Source organism: Triturus cristatus, chromosome 4_2 (genome assembly GCF_964204655.1).
Source record: "Triturus cristatus chromosome 4_2, aTriCri1.1, whole genome shotgun sequence".
Classification (NCBI taxonomy): Eukaryota; Metazoa; Chordata; class Amphibia; order Caudata; family Salamandridae; genus Triturus; species Triturus cristatus.
In genome coordinates, this window is record NC_140586.1 from 966,915,117 (window position 1) to 966,939,146 (window position 24,030).

A 24,030-nucleotide genomic window follows, 5' to 3' on the forward strand; every position below is an offset into this window, starting at 1 on the left:
ACTGAAATCATAGAGACTAAAAGAATAGACATACTGTCAGCACAAGCAGCAGAGCTCATCGCCCTGGCACAAGCGTGCATAAGAGCTAAGCACTTGAGAGTAAACATTTACACCAATTCACAATACGCATATGGGGTAGTTCATGACTTCGGAGTACTGTGGAGAGAAAGAGGTTTCTTGACCTCTCACGGGGCCAAGATACAGCATGGCCCCCTTATTCAAGCCCTTCTGGAAGCGATACATTTACCAACAGCCAAAGCTATCCTGAAATGCAAAGCACATACTAAAGCCACAGATACCATTTCTCAAGGCAATGATCTGGCAGACCGAACTGCTAAACAGACAGCTCAGACCCCACTAGACATGACAAACACACAGATACCATCAATGACCAAAGCCATGACAGTCAGGGATCCTTCCAAGGATGTACAAGACATACAGACACATGCTACTCTAGACGAATTAAAGAAATGGTCGGAACAAGGAGGGGTACTGACTGATCAGGGTTGGATGACTAAGGGCAAAACAACATGGTTTCTTCCTGATTCGATGGTACAAGTGATCATAAATACCGCACATAGTCCTGCACACTTAGGAGAGAAAGCAATGCTAGACAGCTTACAGAATATATGGTTCAACAAGCACCTGCGTGCAGCAGCGAAACAAAAGGTCAGAACATGTATGATCTGTTGCCAATTCAATCCAGGTAAAGGCATTCCGATGGAACAAGGTGGATTCCATCCACCTGACCATCCTTTTGAAGTCCTCCAAATGGATTATATCCAAATGGACAGATGTAGAGGTTACAAATATGTCCTGGTAGTAGTATGTTCACTGACACGGTGGACAGAAGCTTATCCAGTCCCTGATTATACTGCTGTAACTACCGCCAGACAATTGGTGCGAGAGTTTTTCCCACGTTATGGATTACCGCGTGTCGTATATTCCGACAACGGTCAGCCTTTCTCCTCTGAACTCATGAAACAGGTGTCCCTTCTGTTAGGGTATACCTGGAAGTTCCATTGCGTACGACATCCTGAGGCAGCAGGCCTTGTAGAAAGACACAATCAGACCTTAAAGATAAAACTAGCAAAGATTTGTGCAGACAAAGGTGTAGATTGGATGGTAGCCCTGCCGGTTGCCCTCTTTTACATGCGAATGGTAGCCCATTCTAGAACAGGCTTATCTCCCTATGAAGTGGTCTTTGGTAGACCACCGAATATGTGGGGCACTCCAATGCCTAAAAAGATTACTGATGTTGATAGTAACATGCTGACAGATTACCTGGCTTCCTTGATGTCTGCACTACTCTCTTGTCGTTCTCAGGTTGCTGCCGCCTTCCCTGACAACACCCAGGTCAAGGAACACTCCATCGCTCCTGGGGATTATGTACTAATAAGGAACTTTGATAGATCGAGCCCTCTTGAGCCAAGGTGGAAGGCGCCGAAGTTAGTATTATTGACCACGAGGACAGCCGTTAAAGTCGAAGGACGGAAAGGATGGGTTCATCTTCATCATTGTAAACGCTACCTCGGGAATAACGATTCTTTTAAAAAGGACACAAACTTTTCAGACTTTGAGCCCCCTTTACTAAAGGAGACTCCCCAGCAGGAGTACAAAGCTAAACTTAGATCTAAAAAGTCAGAACCCGTTTGATCAATTAAGTCCACTAGGTGGTGAAGCGGTTGAACATGTATTCTGGCTTGCATAAGATCTCGAACAATAATAATGATAAAAAGAGCAAGATGAAAAGCAAATACTGTAAAATATTGTGTGGTAGATGTATAGTGACTTTGATTTTTCTATCTCTTCTGTGTATCACGATAATATGTATCAGCTTAATACTACATGCTATTTTTCCTCCTATTGCTTCACTCTTACACTCCTCCACTAATGATACCATAATGCACACATTTAGTGATCTGCCATCCCATGAGCTATCATATCGACTTGCCTTACGCAACAATACCTTTATTCAGATGCTGCACCATTCACATCAGACTAGCAATGCTACAGACTGCTGGGTCTGTGGCCGACTTCCCCCGTATCAGAAGGTGAAGGGAGTGTTGCCTCTTTTCCCTTTTCCGTTCTCCCATAATGGTTCTTGCGGAGCATGGTTTGCCTTAATGACATCCATCAACGGTAATGCCGAAGAATGTCAAGACAAGGAGTGTAGGGGCGACTGGGTATGGGGTAACTTGAATAAAGTCATGAATGAAGCATGTTTTCCAGATGAAGAAGGTCTTCCCCAAAGACAAGGTACAGATCTAGAAAATGAAGAGTATCTGCAAGGAAATGCGACCCTCGACTTTATAGTGTTGAATGTCAAGCCCATACACAATTTAGGTCCATCTTCAATTACAGTCCTGCCAGTAAAAGGGAACTTGTGTGTCAGAAAAGAAGGCTCAGTACATTTGGGGCACAGTGAGTGTAATACTATAATAGTGTTTAAAGACAAAGGAAAGTCCTATTTCAGAGCATCACGACACACCTACTTTATTTGTGGCCAGACAGCGTATGTACAGCTGCCCTTAGACTGGGGTGGGACGTGCTACATATCATTTCTTTTACCACCCGTTTTCTTGGCCCCATCGAACTATCATCAAGATCTCCGACTAGCACTTATCAGACACAGACGAGGGCTCGATGCCTCCGGCATTGACCAGACTGAGACAGCTTGGGAGCAATATACAGATTTCAACAAAGGATTCTTTTTCTTCATAGGTCCCGTCCAGAATAGTAAACTTATCCGCAGGCTAACAAGGATTCTAGAAACGGTTGCTAATGAGACTGCATCAGCCCTGGGGAACTTGACCCAGGAACAGTCTGCTATGAGACTGGTCGTTCTTCAGAATCGTCTTGTTCTTGACGTCATCCTGGCGGATAGGGGCGGGGCTTGTAGGGTCATCGGCTCTAGCTGTTGCGTTTTTATTCCTAATAACGCACCGTCTGTATACAAAGCAATAACAAGGCTCCACAAGATTGCCCAAAACATACATCAAGACCCAGGCACGTGGACTTGGTCCAGTTGGCTCTGGGGAGTAATATCGGCATGGGGATGGAAAGTGTTGACCGTCTGTGGATTAATACTACTAATGATATTCAGTTGTTGTCTATGTCTGCAGTGTGGCCCGGCCGTTTGCGGTCTGTGTGCTACTGCATGTGTTCCACATCCCCATTTACAGAGCATTGAAAATGGAAAAATAATGCTGCAAGAACAGATCGACTGTCTCATGAGAATAGATGTGACATGAAGGGTCCACTAGGGGACTAGGAGGGAATGAGGAAATAAAAATTGTGAGACCTATATGTCCCCTATGTGCCCCTCAAACGCTTTATGTATACATGCATGTAACCCATGCATTTCCCCTCCATGGCCTGTCTAACATGATGCTTATGCTATAAACGTGGCCTGCCATCATCCAGTCTCCCATGAAAGAAACGACAAATCTGCACTGAGGCCTACACGTTTTGCATCATGTTTTCCTGCATTTTCATGAAGCCCATGTTTGTGGCTCAGCCAGAGCCGAAAAGAGGTTTCAGGCCTCAGACGCTCTGAAAGCTGCAGCTGCGTATCCTTGGCCTTGCACACTTGGGCCTCAGCCAAAGGGGCCCTGTCCGAGGTGTCGAGACAGTATTGAGCACGATTATCTGCTTACTCCTACTGAACCACATTCCTGCCTGGAGAAGGAGGAATAAACACGACCCGTCTGCAAAGGAGAGAGCCTAGCCTTTCTGTCTCTTTTCGTGTGATTGCAAAGCTCACGTCAGTGAAAAGCCCATAGCCCCCATGTAGGGCCTACGCAGTGAATGGAGAAATAGATGCCACATTGGCTCTTGGTGATGGGCAACCTATGTCACAAATCAGTCCCTGCTCCAGACTTTAGAAATCAGATAATACAAGATGTGCTGGTCGTCCTGACACTGAAGGCCTCACTTCCAGACTCCTCGGTTGCACAGCAACCCTTCCCCACGTCAGTTACACGTCATGCTCGAGTTGAGCACAAGTAAGGCAAAGTTCCAGTACAATTCCAGCAGATCACGCAACCCCCTCCAGGTATCCACCCACCTATGACATTCACCTATTATCATCAAGTGGACGCCCACCTTCACGCCTACTTACACACCCACATGCTCGTATCTCATTCTCTCTTGCTCCGCCTGAAGCACTCCTGCTTACGTATATTATTGAAATGTATATATACTGTACTCTGTGAATAAAGTTTGAGAATATTTTGAGAATTCTGATTAGAAGACCCTTCCTGATCCCTTGTGGTGATGGAACTATTATCCCTATAACTCGAGTTATTGGAATAAAGCCCTTTTGAACCTGATGCCACAGACTCAGCCTCTTGCTTTATGCATGATTATATTGATATATATAGAAATTCTGAGTGCGTAATACTTTATTTACGACACTGTGTTATTGCATTGTTTGCGTCAAATTTTCTGAGTACCTGGCCCGTGTTATAGCATTGTTTGTGTCAGATTATCCTTGTGCCTGGCCTTTGTTATTGTATTGTTTGCGTCACATTCTCCTTGTGCCTGGCCTGTGTTATTGCATTGTTTGCGTCTAGTGCCAGGCCTGTGTTATTGCATTGTTTGCGTCAAATTCTCCTAGTGCCTGGCCTGTGTTATTGCATTGTTTGCATCCGATTTCCCTAGTCCCTGGCCTGTGTTATTGCATTGTTTGCATTTAGTGTCTGGCCTGTGTTATTGCACTGTTTGCATCAGATTTTTCTGGTGCCTGACCCGTGTTATTGCATTGTTGCATCAGCTTCTCCTAGTGCCTTGCCTGTCTTATTGCATTGTTTGCGTCTAGTGCCTCGCCTGTTTTATTGCATTGTGTGCATCAGCTTTTCCTAGTGCCTGGCCTGTGTTTTTGCATTGTTTGCATCAGATTCTTCTAGTGCCTGGCCCATGTTTTTACATTGTTTGCATCAGCTTCTCCTAGTGCCTTGCCTATGTTATTGCATTGTTTGCGTCTAGTGCCTGGCCTGGGTTATTGCATGGTAGGCGTCCGATTCTCCTGCCCGGAAAGAAAATCTGCACAAGGCACAGCTGACAGAAGTTTTGCCTGCCGATGACCTCAAAGCACTGAGAGACCCACAAACCTTAAGATCCTTCAAGCGCTGCTGGCCACACTGGACACAGTGTACACCTAGGGCCTAATTTAGATTTCGGCGGATGGTTTATTCCATCACAATTGTGAAAGATATCCTGAAGGTGTGAGGCATCGGCGACAATCACCTATACACATTGATCGCAGCGAGAACTGCCTCGTTGGGTTTCGCCGGCTTGGAAGGGGAAGGCACTGCAAATCAAAATGGCGGCGCGAATCTTGCGGCGACGGGAACCCTTCCCGACTTTATATTGGCGGTAAGGTCGCAGCAACCCCCATTTGAGGAGCAGAATACTGTTCACGGTAGCGGATGGCCTGGGGGCACTAGCGGCGGCAAAATTAGTTCCCTAACCCGGCTGAAATTCCTCTATCTTGCTTGTGCCTGACTTCAAAAAGGCGGCCGCGCTCTGCTAAATGGCGGCGCTTTTTCACGCTCACAGCTTGCTGCTCAGCACCGCCTGTCGTCTCCACATCAGAGGGCTCCTTAAGCGCTGCAATTAGAGCCTCCACTACACTAGACATCACGGGGCTGGCACATATTTGCAAACGCGCTGAAGGCTTGAGGGGCAGCTACTCACCACTGCTGGATACCGCCATGCTTGCACATCTCCCCCTAATTGTAGAAACCACCAGCGCCAGTTAACCATTGCCTACGATCTACGCACTGGCAACCCTCTTCACCACAGTCCAGCATTTTGCTGTACCCGCTGCAGTACCTCCTTTCAGGCTCCTTCTGGCTGCGGGAGCAATGCTTTAGGGCTCTTTTCCCTACTAAGGGTATTGACACTCACCTTAGCGCCACGCTTTCACGTAGAAACGGTGGCCTCCCCTGTGTGCCGAGGAACTGAATAGCTGAGTCCCTGAGGGGAATCCTCCGTAGGCTCCAGGGTACGGACCCTTGCGGCACGGAGATCAACAATTCAGGCACCACCTCATGACACTTCCCGGCTGGAACCTTGAATTCTACATTCTGGAAACGCCTGCACGCCTCTGAAGGTTTCAGCCATATGCTGCCTAAGAAGACAGCGAGCAAAACACCAAATAAGGTCTCAGATTTCTTTTTGACCGTGGAAAAACGATCTACGCTACGGGGAGACACAAGCTCTGCAGCAGTGGCCCTTACGAAGGCGGACCTCTTAGCCATGTTCAAGGACTTCAAATCTGAACTTCGCAGTGACATCAGCCAAGACATCAAATCCTCCATGAACCAACTGCAATCAGACTTGACGGAGCGTTTATCCTCCTTACAACAAGATGTGGACTCCGTACGCACTAGAGTCCTTGACCTTGAGGCACACCACCAGGAACAGGAGCAACTCTCTACTGAGCTTCGGGACGATGAGTGATTACTTAAGGATCAGCTCCTTCAGTCGCCACTCAAGGCGGAGGACCTCAAGAACAGAGCACGGAGGGAGAACATACGAATCAGGGACTTGGAGGAGGGCGCAGAGGGGCCTGACCTGGTTGCCTTCGCGGTAGGTCTTCGCGGTAGGTCTTTTTTCAGAAATTCTGGCACCACAGACTCTTAAAATAAAATTGGACCGAATTCATCGAGTGGGGACTCTACAACTCGGAGAGAAGAAACGGCCACGCGACATCCTGGCCAAATACCACTCCTATAAAGTCAAAGAGGCAGTACTTTAGGCAGCCAGGGCGAAACACTCCGTCGCATTTCAAGGTCATTCCTGCACCATCTATCAGGATGTCGCACCATCTACACTGGCACGGAGACAATTGCTCAGACCCGTAACCACTAAGTTGCGAGATGAAAAGATCAGGTACAGGTGGACCTATCAATTTGGGCTCAGCTTTGAATTCCAGAACAAACTACGCCACATCACCGACCTACAGGAAGGTTTGGATCTCCTGGGCATTCCCTCTGAAGAGATTGTCCCCTCCCAAGGCAAAACTGGAGAATCTACCCGACGAGCTCCGCTAACCTCCGCATGGTCTATTGGGTCGCGCAGGCGTTGGCATTGATCGCTGTTTGGGTGCGCCGTGGGCCGAGCATCACAGCATCCTGCATGCCCGACATACTGGTCGACGTCGCTGGAAGCCTTCGATGGTACACAATAGGGGCTGGCATTTACCGGAGTGCCAGGTATGCTCCGCTCCTGAGCCTCGCTGCTGCACCCGTTCTGGCGGCGTTGGACACTTTCTATGGAGGAGGATTGAGCACGAACATTGCAGACTTTATAAGTAAGACTGATGTTGCTTCCTCTTGTCTATAGCATAGTGGGCTTAACAGTCGAGGATTTCACTGCTTTTCGATATAGGCTGTGATCCACGTTGTTGCTAAATGTTATATTTGCCATTGTAGATGACTCCTAGATGCATTTCTCTAGACATGTGCTTTCATTCAGGTTGGCCTTCTTTGTGTCTGTGTTGTTTTTTTTTGTTGGTTTTTTTCTTCTCTTTTTCTCCATGAGCCGCACAAATATGCTTCTGATTGAACTTTCCGCCGGGACGGGCGTGGACGGGGTCCTCGGACCTGCTGTCCCCCATGGTCTCTAGGGGGTCACCTCGGCCCCACAGGGGGACCAAAAGTAATGTTCGTATTGTATATTTGTTTATGTTTGTTCTCATTTTTGTAGGGGTCACAGGGTGAGTCTGGGAGGGTTGTGGTGGCGGCTTTTTAACAGTTGCTTTTGGGGGGACCTCTATTTTCTGGAAAGCACAGCCGGCGTTCTCTGGTCTTACACTACCACAGGGGGACAGATTGGGAGCGGTAACAAGTTGGGGCCTTCGGAGCTTGTGGAGGGATGTAGTTTTTTCCCTGTGATATAATGCTGATTACTATCGGAACTTGGAATGTTAAAGGTCTTAATTCCCCCCAAAAATGCCACAAAGTCTGGAAATACATTACTGACCACCAGCTCGACATAGTGGCTTTACAAGAGACGCACTTAGCTAGTGCCGAAGACACGCGTCTCAGACACAAACATTTTCCACTAATTTATAGGTCATCGGCCCACAGGAAACACAGGGGGGTGGCTATTATGTTTCGCTCTTCCATACAATTTCAACCTCTGGGGGTTCAGCGTGACAAAGATGGTCGCTGGGTTATGATCAAAGGGTGCTTGAGAGGGAAGGTCTGCACTCTTGTGGCAATATATACCCCAACGCTGGTCAGGTTTTCCTACACACATTTTTGAGGAAGTTAACAGACTTTGCAGAAGGTCCACTGATCCTCATGGGCGATTTTAATCTGATATGGCAGAAAGACTTGGACAGTACGTACACATCGTTCGGACATGGGCTCCTTTTCCGTGGAGACACAACAGCGCATACATGACTTGGGCCTTCTAGACACCTGGCGCACTCTTTTCCCGCAGACCCGAGACTACACGTTCTACTCACACGTCCATCGTACATACTCCCGGATAGATTACATCTTTATTAGTCAGTCTCTACAAGGCACATTGCGGGACCCCAAGATCTTCCCCCTTTCGATATCCGACCATAGCTTACTCTCTGTTTGTCTCAATGGGTTTGGGAACGCCCCGACTACCCCCAGGTGGTACTTTCCGCCGTCGCTTGTTCGAGACAAGGAATCCTGTGCCAAATTAAGAGAAACCATTTCTGAATTCTTCGCTACTAACAGGCCAGAAGACACCTCGGAATTTACCATCAGGGATACACTGAAGGCTGTTCTTCGGGGGGGGACTGTATTGCCCTCAATGCGGCACTGAATAGGCAGCGCGCTAGCGAGAGAAATCTATTGGAAACCAAACTGACTTCTCTTGAACACACTCATAAAGTGAACCCCACCAGGCAAATGCTACGCAGTATCACAGCGCTCCAAGGTAAACTCAAGGCCATTTACAATAACAGGGCAGAGTTCACGCTCCTTAAACTACGACACCTATCATACACCAAGGGAAATAAAATTGGTAAACATCTTGCCAGACAATTAAAAGATAAAAGAGAGAGAGAATACATAGGCGGCGTTTGGGGTCCCTCGGGGGAATTTACGCATAGAGACGAGGACAAAGCTGAGATCTTTGGCTCTTTTTACGGACGCCTATACACTGGGGAAACCTTAGATTCGAACGCCCAATAGGAGTACCTCCAATCACTTCCCCTGCCCCAGGTGTCCAATGCATGGAATGAATTGCTCACCGCTCCTATTACCATGGATGACGTCACCATGGCCGTTAAAGGCCTGAAGTCCCATAAAGCTCCCAGGCCAGACGGCTATACCGCCCTTTTTTATAAGACATTTGCCCTTGACATTACTCCCGTCCTTACACATCTCTTTAACAGAATGGCGGAGGAAGGCGCGACCTCCGGCACCATGTCCAAAGCTGTGATCTCAGTGATACCCAAACCGGGGAAAGATCCCCTGCGCTGCGCCTCTTTTAGGCCGATTGCTCTATTGAATCTTGACGCTAATTCTTTAATTATAGCCAAACGCCTAAATGATCTCATGCCCGACCTCATACACCCAGACTAGTCGGGATTTATCAAAGGACGTCAATCACACAATAATACACGCAAAATCATACACTTGATAGGAAAGGCCAACAGACGCCAAATCCCGGCAGTCTTAGTAGGTTTAGACGCCGAAAAGGCCTTCAACAGGGTTAATTGGGTATTCCTTTTCCACACACTTACAGCATTCGGATTTCGCCTAAATTCCTCAATATGATTAGAGCTAACTACTGTCACCCCAGCTCTAGGGTGGTGGTCAACGGGATACAATCATCCTCCTTCCGCCATTCTAGAGGCACATGACACGGGTGTCCCCTTTCACCTTTACTATTTGCTCTCAGCATAGAACCGTTAGCCCTAGCGATCAGGACTAACCCCGATATTCGGGGATTACCATTCACGGGGGAATTCCATAAAATAACCTTGTTTGCGGACGATGTCCTTATGTCCCTGTCTGAGCCTGCCACATCCCTCCCGCACTTACAGTCAGAACTTGAGCGTTTTGAACTAGTGTCAGGGTTTAAAATAAATTTAGGCACATCGTATATACTCAACCTTACCCTCCCGCCTGCAGAAGTCCTCAGGCTCCAATCTCTTACTCCACTACCATGGGCTACCTCTTCCATCCAATATCTAGGGGTTCAACTAACGCCGAGAATTGAGGGGCTATATTCTGCCAATTTTCCCCCACCCTTGCACGCATTCAAACAGAACTCACGAAATGGAAACCTCTCTTCCTGTCATGGTTAGGCTGCATATACGCCGTGAAAATGGCCCTCTTGCCCAAGCTCCTCTATTTATTTCAGGCCTTACCTATTGAACTGGAGAGTGATTTCTTTCGAAGAGTGAAGACCATGAGCCTACGCATTATCTGGCAGGGGGACGTGCTCGCTTTTCTTACTCTCTTCTGCGCCGCTCTCGTACAGATGGGGGAGTTGGACTCCTGGACATTCTCTTATACTACAAAGCGGCGCAGCTGAGAGTCTTGTTGAATGGTCCCAACAGGCATCCGAGAAACATTGGCTACATATGGATCGTAGCGTGATGGGGAGGACTATTTGGGACTTTGTGTGGCACCCTCGAAAGGACAGACTGCAGAATACCTACATTAGTACTCCCACACGCACCACCCTCAGAGTATGGGACTCAGTCGTGGGAGACGATAGGTGGACTTCAGTCCCCTCCCCATTTACTCCGATCCACTTCAACCCAGCATTCCCCCTGGCCCTACATGAGGGACCCTTTGACGCCTGGAGAGAGGGAGGTTGCTTAGCTCTGACGCACCTGTTCCATAACTTCCACCCTTTCACTTTCGATAACTATAAACTAGAGAACACAGAAAGATACCATTATACTCAATTGATGCATTGGGTCCTTACTCCCCAGGTACGGGAGGCAGCCACCCGGCCTTCTTACAAAATTTGAGAACTTCCTCACCAAGACTACATTTTTTTAAAGGGGTGATTTCGTTTATATACAGATTCCTGCTTAAAACCACCCTATCCCCACGCCCCCGATATATGTCCATGTGAGAAGACAGTCCTATTTCTGACGAGGAATGGACACACCAGTGGACTGATATTGCGCAATTCAATCACTCCATGGAACTCAGGGAAGCGCACCTGAAGACTATGATGGACTGTTACCTGCATCCATCCAAACTTCGGCAGATCTTCCCTGCCACCTCTGATAGATGTTGGAGAGGGTGCGGTTTACTTGGGGATTTCCAACACATATAGTGGGATTGCCCGACTATCCGCCCCTTCTGGGAAGAAATTCTGGCACACATAAAAGACATGCTGGGTTATCCCATTCCCACTACCATGGCGGGTGTCCTTTTGTGGCTGCGTGACTATTCTCTAGAGCACCAGACTCGAGCTGATAAAATGATAATGTGACTTTGCATTGGGGCAGCTAAGATTACTTTGGCAGACGCCTGGAAGAGGAGGGAGGATCAGTCTATTTCCCTCTGGCACTCTCGCCTATGGAAACTGCTGAGCCTAGAGCTTATGGCTGACATTTTCAGGGATAACTATAAGAACTTTGAATTTAAATGGGGACCCCTAGTCTCCTTCCTTTCAAGAGGCCTCCCATCGGCTGTTTGTCCTTCCACCCTAAGAGCCCTTCATCTCTTTCAATTTTGATTGGAGTCCCGGGGTCATATGACTCCTCTATAGTATGAGTGTTGCCGCCACCACAGGTAGGGTGGGGGAGGGTATTAGGGGGGGTTATTTTGTCCTTTATTTCTGTTATCTCACGTTTGGGATAAGTTGGTACATGATGTATGTTCATTTCATGTAACGCACTCCAATTGGACGGCTTGGGGAAGCTACCATCGCAGAAGGAAGTTGAGCTTTCTGTGGAACAGCCTGCTCGCATCTTGCCCCAGAAAGGACTCACTTCAAGCTCCATTATGTTTAGAAACTGTTTCCACCACTCGGGCCACTCGATAAGAAAAGGAGCTGGTTTATATTGAGCAAGGCACCCTGTGCAGCTGTTATAGTCCTACTGAAGCTTTCTGTTCCCCTGCGAGGGATGATGTGATGGTACTAACTCAGATTGTGCGCTGTAATAAAACACTCAATAAACATATCTTTGAAGAAAAAAAATCTTTGTATGATTAAATATTCTTTGCTAAGTTTCAAAGATGTTAAAGAGGAGATTTCTTTTACAACCAGTTTAACATTGTGAATTCACTTTCCATCATGATTACATTTAGTAATTTTTAATATCTTTACATCCAACAGAAAACAAGCCTTGAATGCATGAAATGATTATGAATAAGGAAGCTGTTGCTGTAAATCTGCAAAAATAACAGAAATAATGGGCTCCAGTACTGAGGAAAACATCAGCGCAGTTGGCGACAGAGAAACCTGAACATACACTGACAGATACTGGAAGAAGCAGTCAAAGGCAGCTCAGTAGCTGTAAGTCTGAGCTGTGCACCTCCATGCCACGAGATGAAGAAATAACCTCTAGAAAATGAAGGCAACAATAACAAGCCACCTCATGTGTATAAACAGTTGTCAGTACCAGCTTTGATCGTAGGATCTGTATGCTGGGGTTCAGCAGTGTTTTGTTTTCTAAAGTGATACCAGTCTCTGGGTGTCTTGTAATCTCTTTCTGGTCAAACCTCAGCAACCAGAGCAAAGGACAACGGAGTGGAGCCAGACAACTGAAGGCTAAAAGAAAGAGGAGTTCTGCTGTCTAAAGTACAACGGACTATCCCAATTTGCACTAGCCAGCAGGAAGATTAATCTTTACCCGCAAGCGTTCAAAACCAATATTCAATCTAAAGACACAATCGCCTACAAAGATATTGTGTACATTTTATGAGTGTGGCAAGTATTTGATGGCTATTGCACACATATTGTTAAGTCAGAAATGAAACCTGCAAAATATCACAAACATACAGGACATGAGAATAGCACAAGTGCTTTATCAGCCATGTTTGTCCATCAGGAACCACAGTCTTGGGATGTAGACAAATATAGCCCCAACCCTGAGACGCTAACCAAGAAAGAAGAATCATACACATGCAGCAAGAGCTTTCATGTCTTATCTCAATTAAAACGGGATCAACAAACACACAATGTAGAAAAAACATTCAAGTACAGTGAATGTGTGAAAAGATTTAGTCGATTACTAGATCTAAAGAAACATCATCAAACACACAGCGGGGAAAAGCCATTCAAGTGCAGTGAATGTGGGAAGAGTTTTAGTAGATTCTCAACCCTACAGGGACATCATCGGACTCATACAGGAGAAAAACCATACCATTGCAATAAATGTGGACTTAGTTTTAGATATCACGCAATATTAGGGAAGCATCAGCGAACACACACAGGAGAAAAACCATTCAAGGGCTGTGAAGCTGGGAAGAGCTTTTGTCAATTACCAAGCCTACAAACACATAAGCGAACATACACAGAAGAAAAACCATTCAAGTGCAGTGAATGTGGGAAGGGCTTTTGTCAATTACAAAGACTCCAAACACATCAGCGAACACACACAGGAGAAAAACCATTCAAGTGCAGTGAATGTGGGAAGAGCTTTAGTCAATTATCAGACCTACAAACACATCAGCGAACACACACAGGGGAAAAACCATTCAAGTGCAGTGAATGTGTGAAGAGCTTTAGTCGATTACCTTATCTACGGAAACATCATCGAATACACACTAAGGAAAAGCCATTTAAATGCAGTGAATGTGTGAAACGCTTTAGTGACTTATCAAACCTATATAGTCATAAGCGAACACACACAGGAGAAAAACCATTCAAGTGCAGTGAATGTCGGAAGAGCTTTAGTCAGTTATCACAACTCAAAAGACATCAGCAAACACACACAGGGGAAAAAGCGTTCAAGTGCAGTGAATGTGTGAAGAGCTTTAGTCGATTAACTGATCTACAGAAACATCATCGAATACACACTGAGGAAAAGCCATTTAAATGCAGTGAATGTGTGAAACGCTTTAGTGACTTATCAAACCTATATAGTCATAAGCGAACACACACAGGAGAAAAACCATTCAAGTGCAGTGAATGTGGGAAGAGCTTTAGTCGATTCTCAAACCTACAGGGACATCATCGAACACACACAGGTGAAAAACCATACCATTGTAATGAATGTGGAAGCAGTTTTAGATATTACACAGCATTAAGGAATCATCAGCGAACACACACAGGGGAAAAACCATTCAAGTGCAGTGAATGTGAGAAGAGCTTTAGTCAATTAACAAGCCTACAAGCACATCAGCGAACACACACAGGAGAAAAACCATTCAAGTGCAGTGAATGTGTGAAGAGCTTTAGTCGGTCATCAAACCTACAAACACATCAGCGAACACACAGGTGAAAAACCATTCAAGTGCAGTGAATGTGGGAAGAGCTTCAGTCAATTATCAAGCCTACAAGCACATCAGCGAACACATACAGGGGAAAAACTATTCAAGTGGAGTGAATGTGTGAAGAGCTTTAGTCGATTACCAGATCTACAGAAACATCATCGAAGACACACTGAGGAAAAGCCATTCAAGTGCAGTGAATGTGTGAAACGCTTTAGTGACTTGTCAAACCTATATAATCATCAGCAAACACACACAGGAGAAAAATCATTGCAGTGCAGTAAATGTGGGAAGAGCTTTAGTCGATTCTCAAAACTACAGGAACATCATCAAACACACACAGGTGTAAAACCATACCATTGTAATGAATGTGGATGTAGTTTTAGACGTTATGCAGCATTTAGGAATCATCAGCGAACACACACAGGGGGAAAACCATTCAAGTGCAGTGAATGTGTGAAGAGCTTTAGTCAATTATCAGACCTAAAAAGACATCAGCGAACTCACACAGGGGAAAAACCATTCAAGTGCAGCGAATGTGCAAAGTGCTTTAGACAGTTATCACATCTACAAAGACAGCGAATGGGCACAGAGGAAAAGCCGTTCAAGTGCAGTGAATGTTTGAAGAGCGTTTGGCTGTTATCACACCTACAAACACATCAGCGAGCACACACAGGGGAAAAAACATTCAAGTGCTGTGAACGTGAAAGCAGCTTTAGTCACTCAACACACTTAAAACACACAAAGGAAAAAGTATTCAAGTTCATTGAATGTGTAAAGAGCTTTAGTCGATTTTCACAACAACAAAAACATCTGCAAACACACACAGGAAAAAAGCCACTCAGGTGCAGTGAATGTGGGAAGAGCTTTAGTCAATTAACAAACCTACAAACACATCAGCGAACACACACAGGGAAAAAGCAATTCAAATGTAGTGAATGTGTGAAGAACTTTAGTTTTTTATCAATCCTAAAACGACATCAGAGAACACACACAGGGGAAAAACCATACTATTGCAGTAAATGTGGGAAGAGCTTTAGTCAGTTAACTAACTTCCAAGCACATCAGCGAACGCACACAGGGGAAAAACCATTCAAATGCAGCGAATGTGTTAAGAGCTTCAGTCGGTTATCACAGCTACAAAGACATCAGCAAACCCACACAGGGGAAAAGCCACACCACTGTAGTGAATGCAGAAGCACCCTTAGTTAGTCAGCAAGCCTAGAAATCCATCAGCTAACACACACAAAGGAAAAAGCATTCAAGTGCTGTGAATTTATGAAGAGCTTTAGTCATTTATTACAACTACATGAACATCGGCAAACCCACACAGGGGAAAAGCCACACCATTGTAGTGAATGCCGAAGCACCTTTAGTCAATCAGGAAGCCTAGAAATCCATCAGCTAAGTGTGTTAGCTGATGGAAAAGAAAAGGAAAACGCATTCAAGAGCGGTGAGTGTGTGAAGAGCTTTAGTCATTTATCACAACTACATGAACATCAGCTAACGCACACAGGGGAAAATTCATACCATCATAGTGAATGCACAAGTAGTTTTAGTTTTTCCACACCATTAAGGTACCATCAAAGAACATCCACAGGAGAAAAAACATTAGAATGTAGGGGATGTGGGAAGAGTTGGAGTCAGTCATCAGGCCTACAAAGACTTCATCAAGCACACACAGAGGAAAACCCATACCAGTGAATGTGGAAGTAGTTTTATTGACTCACACAGCATGACATTTATCTCCCAAGTCTTGACGCAGGAGAAATTATGCTCATGTCCATCATCACATTCATCTGTAAATGCACCTGCCACAGTGGCCCTTCCCCAGAGGTATCCAGCATTGAGCCGGTCCCCGTGTCCATCACTACATTCATCTGTAAATGGACCAGCCACAGTGACACTTTACCAAAGGTTTCCAACATCAAGCCGGATTCTTGTGAGATTTGCTAGCTCACCCAAAACTATGTAAAAGATTTACCAATGAGGATAATTTTATGTAAATACATCTTTACATTTTTTATATTTAGAGCATCATTCAACTGAATCCTTAACAGTGGAAGGTCTACATTGGTGCATGATGGAGAAACTATTGATAGAAGAAACAGTTATTGAAATGTTTTGGTTGTCATAGATTTCTGAAGGCTTGACAACTAAGTAAATATTGAGTTTTGAGCAGTAAATAATTCCAGTTCTTAGTAGCTAAACTCAAAAATCGCTGCCCTGTTGTATGTTTCTGGAACCTTAGCACTGCAAGAACAAATCTGGTTTCAGCGGAGAAGGGACACATGATACTGATGCTTGTTCATGCTAAAAAAAGACTATCCCATTTCAGGAGGGGAATGCATAGATGTAAAACGAATACGCTGCCTCAAGAGCACAGAGTTAACATTTGAGCAGTTGAGACCACAAAAATAATGGACAGCAGTTTTCTGAATCATCTGAAAATTATTTGTGTGTTGCTGGAACCACAAAGCACAGAGAATTCTCAAAGGTCAGTGTCACACATAAAGCAGTTCAGCAATAAAACACACACATCTTAGGGAAGAAACAGAAATGTCTTCATTAGATAAAGGCAGTAATAAACAATGCATTCCTCTCTGCTAGCTTTATCCAAGTGCAGAGTCCTGCAAGTTCTCCCTACCATCGACCACCATCACCACTGCCCAGCCAGTGAGAAACAGCAAAAAGTCTTACCTTCCACACACACATCCTTAAACATAACAAAACACACAAACCTTTAGGAGGATTAAATTCCTTTTACTTTTGCACAAACACAAGCCAGTTCTAAACTGGACACTTTATATTTAGGGATATATGGTTCGCATGACCATTGATACAAAGCAAATGAGAGTGAGGGATCATTAATGGAAGTCATTGACCCACACACTGAGTGATAATCAAGCCTAGGACAAGGCTACTCTCCAGAAGAGAGAGGGATCATTAATATAAGTCACTGACCCACACACTGAGTGATAACCAGGCCTAGGTCAAGACTTCGCATAAGAAGAGCGAGGGATCATTAATGGAGGTCACTGACCCACACACTGAGTGATAACCTAGCATAGGACAAGGCTACTCTCCAGAAGAGCGAGGGATCATTAATATAAGTCACTGACCCACACACTGAGTGATAACCAGGCCTAGGTCAAGACTTCGCATCAGAAGAGCGAGGGATCATTAATGGAAGTCACAGACCCACAAACTGAGTGATAATCAAGCCTAGGACAAGGCTACTCTCCAGAAGAGTGAGGGATCATTAATGGATGTCACTGACCCACACACTGATTGATAACCAGCCCTAGGACAAGGATACTCTCCAGAAGAGTGAAGGATCATTAATGGATGTCACTGACCCACACACTGAGTGATAACCAGCCCTAGGACAAGGCTACTCTCCAGAAGAGTGAGGGATCATTAATGGAAGTCACTGACCCACACACTGAGTGATAACCAGACCTAGGACAAGACTTCTCATCAGAAGAGCGAGGGATCATTAATGGAGGTCACTGACCCACACACTGAGTGATAACCAGGCAGAGGACAAGGCTACTCTCCAGAAGAGTGAGGGATCATTAATGGAGGTCACTGACCCACACACTGAGTGATAACCAGGCAGAGGACAAGGCTACTCTCCAGAAGAGTGAGGGATCATTAGTGGATGTCACTGACCCACACACTGATTGATAACCAGCCCTAGGACAAGGATACTCTCCAGAAGAGTGAAGGATCATTAATGGATGTCACTGACCCACACACTGAGTGATAACCAGCCCTAGGACAAGGCTACTCTCCAGAAGAGTGAGGGATCATTAATGGAAGTCACTGACCCACACACTGAGTGATAACCAGACCTAGGACAAGACTTCTTATCAGAAGAGCGAGGGATCATTAATGGAGGTCACTGACCCACACACTGAGTGATAACCTAGCATAGGACAAGGCTACTCTCCAGAAGAGCGAGGGATCATTAATACAAGTCACTGACCCACACACTGAGTGATAACCAGGCCAAGGTCAAGACTTCTCATCAGAAGAGCGAGGGATCATTAATGGAGGTCACTGACCCACACACTGAGTGATAACCAGGCAGAGGACAAGGCTACTCTCCAGAAGAGTGAGGGATCATTAATGGATGTCACTGACCCACACACTGATTGATAACCAGCCCTAGGACAAGGATACTCTCCAGAAGAGTGAAGGATCATTAATGGATGTCACTGACCCACACACTGAGTGATAACCAGCCCTAGGACAAGGCTACTCTCCAGAAGAGTGAGGGATCATTAATGGAAGTCACTGACCCACACACTGAGTGATAACCAGACCTAGGACAAGACTTCTTTTCAGAAGAGCGAGGGTTTATTAATGGAAGTCACTGACCCACACACTGAGTGATAACCAGACCTAGGACAAGGCTACTCTCCAGAAGAGTGAGGGATCATTAATGAAAGTCACTGACCTACACACTGAGTGATAACCAGGCCTAGCACAAGGCTACTCTCCAGAAGAGTGAAGGATCATTATTATAAGTCACTGACCCACACACTGAGTGATAACCAGGCCTAGGTCAAGGCTACTCTCCAGAAGAGTGAGGGATCATTAATGGAAGTCACTGACCCACACACTGAGTGATATCCAGGCCTAGCACAAGGCTACTCTCCAGACGAGTGATGGATCATTAACATAAGTCACTGACCCACACCCTGAGTGATAACCAAGCCTAGGGCAAGGCTACTCTCCAGAAGAGTGAGGGATCATTAATGGATGTCATTGACCCACACACTGTGTGATAATCAAGCAGAGCTCAAAGCAAATAAAATCCATTTACGTTTCGGGGAGTATTGTACAGGGCAGATGGCTGATGTTTGATTTTTAAATACTTGTTCAACATATGAAATGCAGAAAAAGAGACCGGTTGCTCTAAAATACGATACTGTTAGAACTAATCCTATTATAAACTGCACAAAATAATGACAAGAATTTACATGTTAATACGAAAAGTATGTTGCTATGTGATACAATAAAAATGTATTTGAATTGATGGTATTTGGCTGGTGATTACATAGAAAGAGATGTTAAATCAGATTGCCCCCATAAACTATCAAAATAATTTGTGCTCTCAGCAGGAGACTGGCTCACCTGGCATCAGAGGGCTCCAGTTTTGATGGCATGGCCGCTCTCTACATAATCCCTGGAACTGGTGACATCGGGCTCCAGTCTTGATGGCATGGCTGCTCTCTCATGAAACCCTGGAACTGGTGGCATCAGAGGGCTCCAGTCTTGATGGCATGGCCGCTCTCTCCAGAAACCCTGGAACTGGTGTCATCAGAGGGCTCAAGTCTTGATGGCATGACCGCTCTCTACAGAAACCCTGGAACTGGTGGTATCAGAGGGGTCCAGCCTTGACATTGTGACAGTTCTCACTTGGGAGTCTGGTCCTGGTGGCATTAGAAGGGTTCCAGTCTCAATAGCATGACTGCTCTCTGCAGGGATTCTGGATAGGTGAGTTTAGACGTGTCCTGGATGTTTGTTTCTGTCCACTTCAATTCTGTATTTTGGTTAGGCTGGGGCCTTGCGCAGGTAGCATTAGAAAGGGATGCCCTCTCTATAGCGTTATTCCCACCAGGGTGAGGCATTGTCCAATCTCGATGGAGGGACTGCGCTTACCTGGGCTTCGTTGTGGGTATTTGTTTCTGGCATTTGAGGGTGGTGAATTAGAAGGGTTGAGTCTGGATAGCGTGACCATCCTCAGCAGAAGTCTCAAACCGGAGGCGTTGGAGAGGTTGAGTCTCGATGGCGTGACTTCTAGCAGCAGGCAGTCTGTTTAGGTTACATTAGAAGGATCCAGTTTCAATAGTGTGACTGGTCTCAGAAGGACCCCTCTTTGGATGTTTCTAGGACTTATGACATGTTGCTTGACTGACTTTTCAGTTACCAAATTATGTGATTTGGAGACCAGATCCGGGAGCAGTAGCTACAGATGCATTCTTGAAGGATTGGAGAGTAATTAGACGTTACGCTTTTCCACCGTTCAAAATGATTCCCAAAGTGTTGGTTCAGGTAGGAGGCAGAGATGTCAGCTGATTCTAGTAACTCCCTTTTGGAAGACGCAACCTTGCTTTCCAGCCGTGATGGAGTTAGCAGTGGAAAAGCCATATTTGACAATGTCTTTCAGAGGACTGCTGTTGAGTGTTGAAGGAAGAGACCCAACTAGGACCACCAGGGTCATTCTCAACCTCCTTTTGACTTCCACTAAATGAAGAGTCAATGACGCAGAAGGGAATACAAGCATACCAGTTAATTCACATAATACACTGCAGTGAAGTCCAATCTGACCAGCTGCCTATGATGGCTGATGAGGGACTGACTTGAGCAAGCATAGAGTTACATTATGTATGTTGCGGAGTCCACAAAGACCCGCCTACCATGGAAAACCACTGGTAGCTGTCGTAATACCATGGGGGTACAGAACATAAGTTTTGATTCCACAGCCTGACACATGCTATCTACTGCCGAAGGTCATCTAGCTTATCCTCCCCACTAGACAGGTGGGAGAAGGCCTCTATGTAACAAAAAAGGTATGCCTTAATGAGCAGAATTCAGCGCTCAAGAAACGAAACCTACCAAGGACCATTTCTCGTAAATGATCAAGTAACAGTTTCGAACATAATACAAAATGGCATCTTCGAGAACTAAAATGGTGGCACAAATGTCAACTTAACTTACATAACATCTGCACTTATTAGTTGCGTGTACATACAGCAAGAATATATTATAAAATTGCTACATAGATGCTAACATAATATCAGGTAAAATACGAATAATATGGCAATAATACGCTTCAATTCTAACAGTGTTGAGAGAGAGGAGTATCCTTTGGTGGAGTCAGGTTTTCTCAACCCACTAGTTTGGAGGATATCATGTGTTCTGGAAGAATCTCACGGCTTTCGGAATCAGCTTCGAGTTTACTCAAATAGTCATGGGCTCTAGGAACAAGGAAAAGATATAGAGGAGCATGGAAGGTATGGCTAAGTTGGTGCTCGTAAAGGGATTTGGATCCTGTGGAGGCAGATGATGTAGAAGTGGCAAATTCTCTAGCAGATATGCTTGAAAAAGAATGTTGTATAGAACAGTAAATTGTTATAGGTCAGCTATGGGAGCTGAATACTCCTCAGTTCAGGGAATCTCTGTGGGTAAGAGTCTGTATGCCGAGTATTGAAGGGAATCTGTTTAAAGAGACCTCATTTACAAAGTATCAGACTTTGTGGGATGTGGATTTTATTTGGCAGTTGTTTCAAAAATTTACCAAGTAAGTAACATTTGGAGGTGAGAGAATTATTCTGGAAGTCGACTGCTTTACTTTGTCTTATTTCTTTCTGAAGAGTCTCCGATGCCAAGGCTTTGGAAGGGTCATGCAGGTCTTTTCAACCGGACGGCATGGTTTTTGAGATTTGTAACGGACTAAGATGATGTCTGGTTCTATTCTCTATCCAAGATTAGATAATTCACCTAATTTATGTGTGGTGCATTGATTTAAAAGAGTATTAGACAAGAATGTTGGATAAGAGGGGTGCAAGGGCTGATCAGTTGTCAATTTCTTATGTGAAACCTTTTAGAGCTGTATGTATTGCTACTATTGCAAAATGGATCAAAGCAGCTATGAAGGAAGAAGGTGTGGATATGTCGAAATGTACAGCTCATTCTGCCAGAGGAGCCATGGCAAGTAAGGTTTGTATGAAGGGAGGCCGGTTGGAAAATATGTGAAAAGCTGCAGATTGGTCATCGACTGAAACATTTAGAACTTTTTATTTTAGGGCAGTTGATCATGTTTCAAAATGTGTTTTGAGCATGCATAATGCTAGCCTCCTGTCTTGACGTAAAATGACGATTCTTATAGGTTCCTTGAATAAAGAATTGAGATATTATTAAAGACAATAAGGCTAGCATTATCCCACCCACCCTTCCGGTAGTGCAGAGGTCTTCAAACTTTTTGATGCTCACACCCCCTGGTCAAACCTTTTTAGGCATAAGGACCCCCTTCTGACAAAAATTTCTAGAACCATGTGATGCTCATCATCAACAAGTATCGACAACCATAAACGCCCCCAATTACCATAAGTTTTATGGTGGGGAAATAATATTAAACAGTGCTTAGCAAACCAGAGGTCAGCGAGCGGGCGGCGAGGTCAAAGGTGTAGCTAAAAGCAAAGGGACTTATTTATGAAATACGGTGCATTCCTGTCCTTTTCCCTTGCGTTGGTGCACAAATTGCTGCCTAGCACCAACAGAGGCAGGGTTGTTTTTTTACAGGAAGGGGCACCTTCCTTTACAAAAACTTCCCTAGAGGTGTTTTCCTCTTTCTATGTGAGCTGCAGAATGCAGCACACATGGAGAAAGGAAAAAATTAGGAAAAATGAAAACATTTCTCCTCGTTATGCCTCTATTGGGGAGGCGTCAGTTTGGAGCTGCCCCAAGTTTACATGATTTTGTAAATATGGAGCACCTTCAAAATCTTTTGGTGTTACGCGGGAACCCCCTTGCAGCGCCGAAGAACACCTCCTTGACGCAGAGTACGGCAACACATTGACGTGCACTGCCACTCCATATCATGGTTGAGATGCTTGCGCCACCGGAGTATCAAAAACGGATGCTCTGGTGATGCCAGCCTCCCATAAGTAAGCCCCAAAATATTCTGTACGTTTTTTAGGTCTTTCACCATCAGGTATCTACATATAAAATAATGGGCAGCGTAAATGAAAAACAAATTTTAAAAAGCTGTAACTTAGTGGGAAGTGCACTGTAGTACATTATAAAATCTCTATTAGTTAATGCGCTGCAGAGGTCTCAGTGTCACCAGAATGAAATCTTGATTGATGCAGTGGAGAATAGTCATGTGTATTTCTAGTGCTACAAGTTCACAGCCTGTGACGGAAAGCTCTCTGGATATGTAAGCTATTATGTTATGCTTGCATTACACACAGTGCAAGATAGAATGCTGCAAAACGTGCAAATAGTTTTCCATAAAATGGTACTTCTAAAATGTAGATTTTAGTAATACCAGAGCGTATTTAATGCAAATTAGTTTTTTACATAACTGTTCCTTCAACACCTCTTTAGGGGTACTAAGGGCTGTGTCATGCAGTTAAAATTAAAAGCTTTGTACTTTAACTCCAAAAAACAAATGTTTGTCATCACTTGGAGTGATTTGATCAATTAAAGCCAGAACTGCTCCCAATCATCCTTTACACTTGCAGATTAACTCATAGGCACATTCGCATTTCATTCAGGCAAGCAGCTGATAACAATCTAAAATAGCCGTCCCAGGACAGCTGCCTTTTTCCAAAAGGAAAGCAAATCTTTTGGACTGCAGGTACAAGTAAAGCTGGGGAATGCGCGACCCCCTTCCCAGGACTCCATGGCCCCCTTGGGGGCCGTGCCCCACAGATTGAAGACCTCTGCCTTAGAGGGATCAGGGTGGGGATATAAGAAATCTTTGTTGGATTAAGTCTATTGTGAATAATTTAGTGGTTTGGCTGTTTACACTTGTCACAAACCTATGGATTGGATTCATGCTGTGATTTTTTCATTCTGCAGATAATTAGAAAAGGACTGATTCGATATG

The 24,030-nt window shown here is 45.0% G+C and overlaps 1 pseudogene across 1 annotated transcript in view; it reads left to right on the forward strand.

The window, feature by feature from the left end:
- The window catches only part of LOC146839164 (uncharacterized), a 94,156-nt pseudogene extending 74,713 nt beyond the window's left edge, over positions 1–19,443 (forward strand). The window contains exon 2 of the transcript XR_014960795.1: positions 12,304–19,443. The product of XR_014960795.1 is annotated as an uncharacterized LOC146839164 (transcript). The remainder of the gene's footprint in view (positions 1–12,303) is intronic.
- The last annotated feature ends 4,587 nt before the right edge of the window (positions 19,444–24,030 follow it).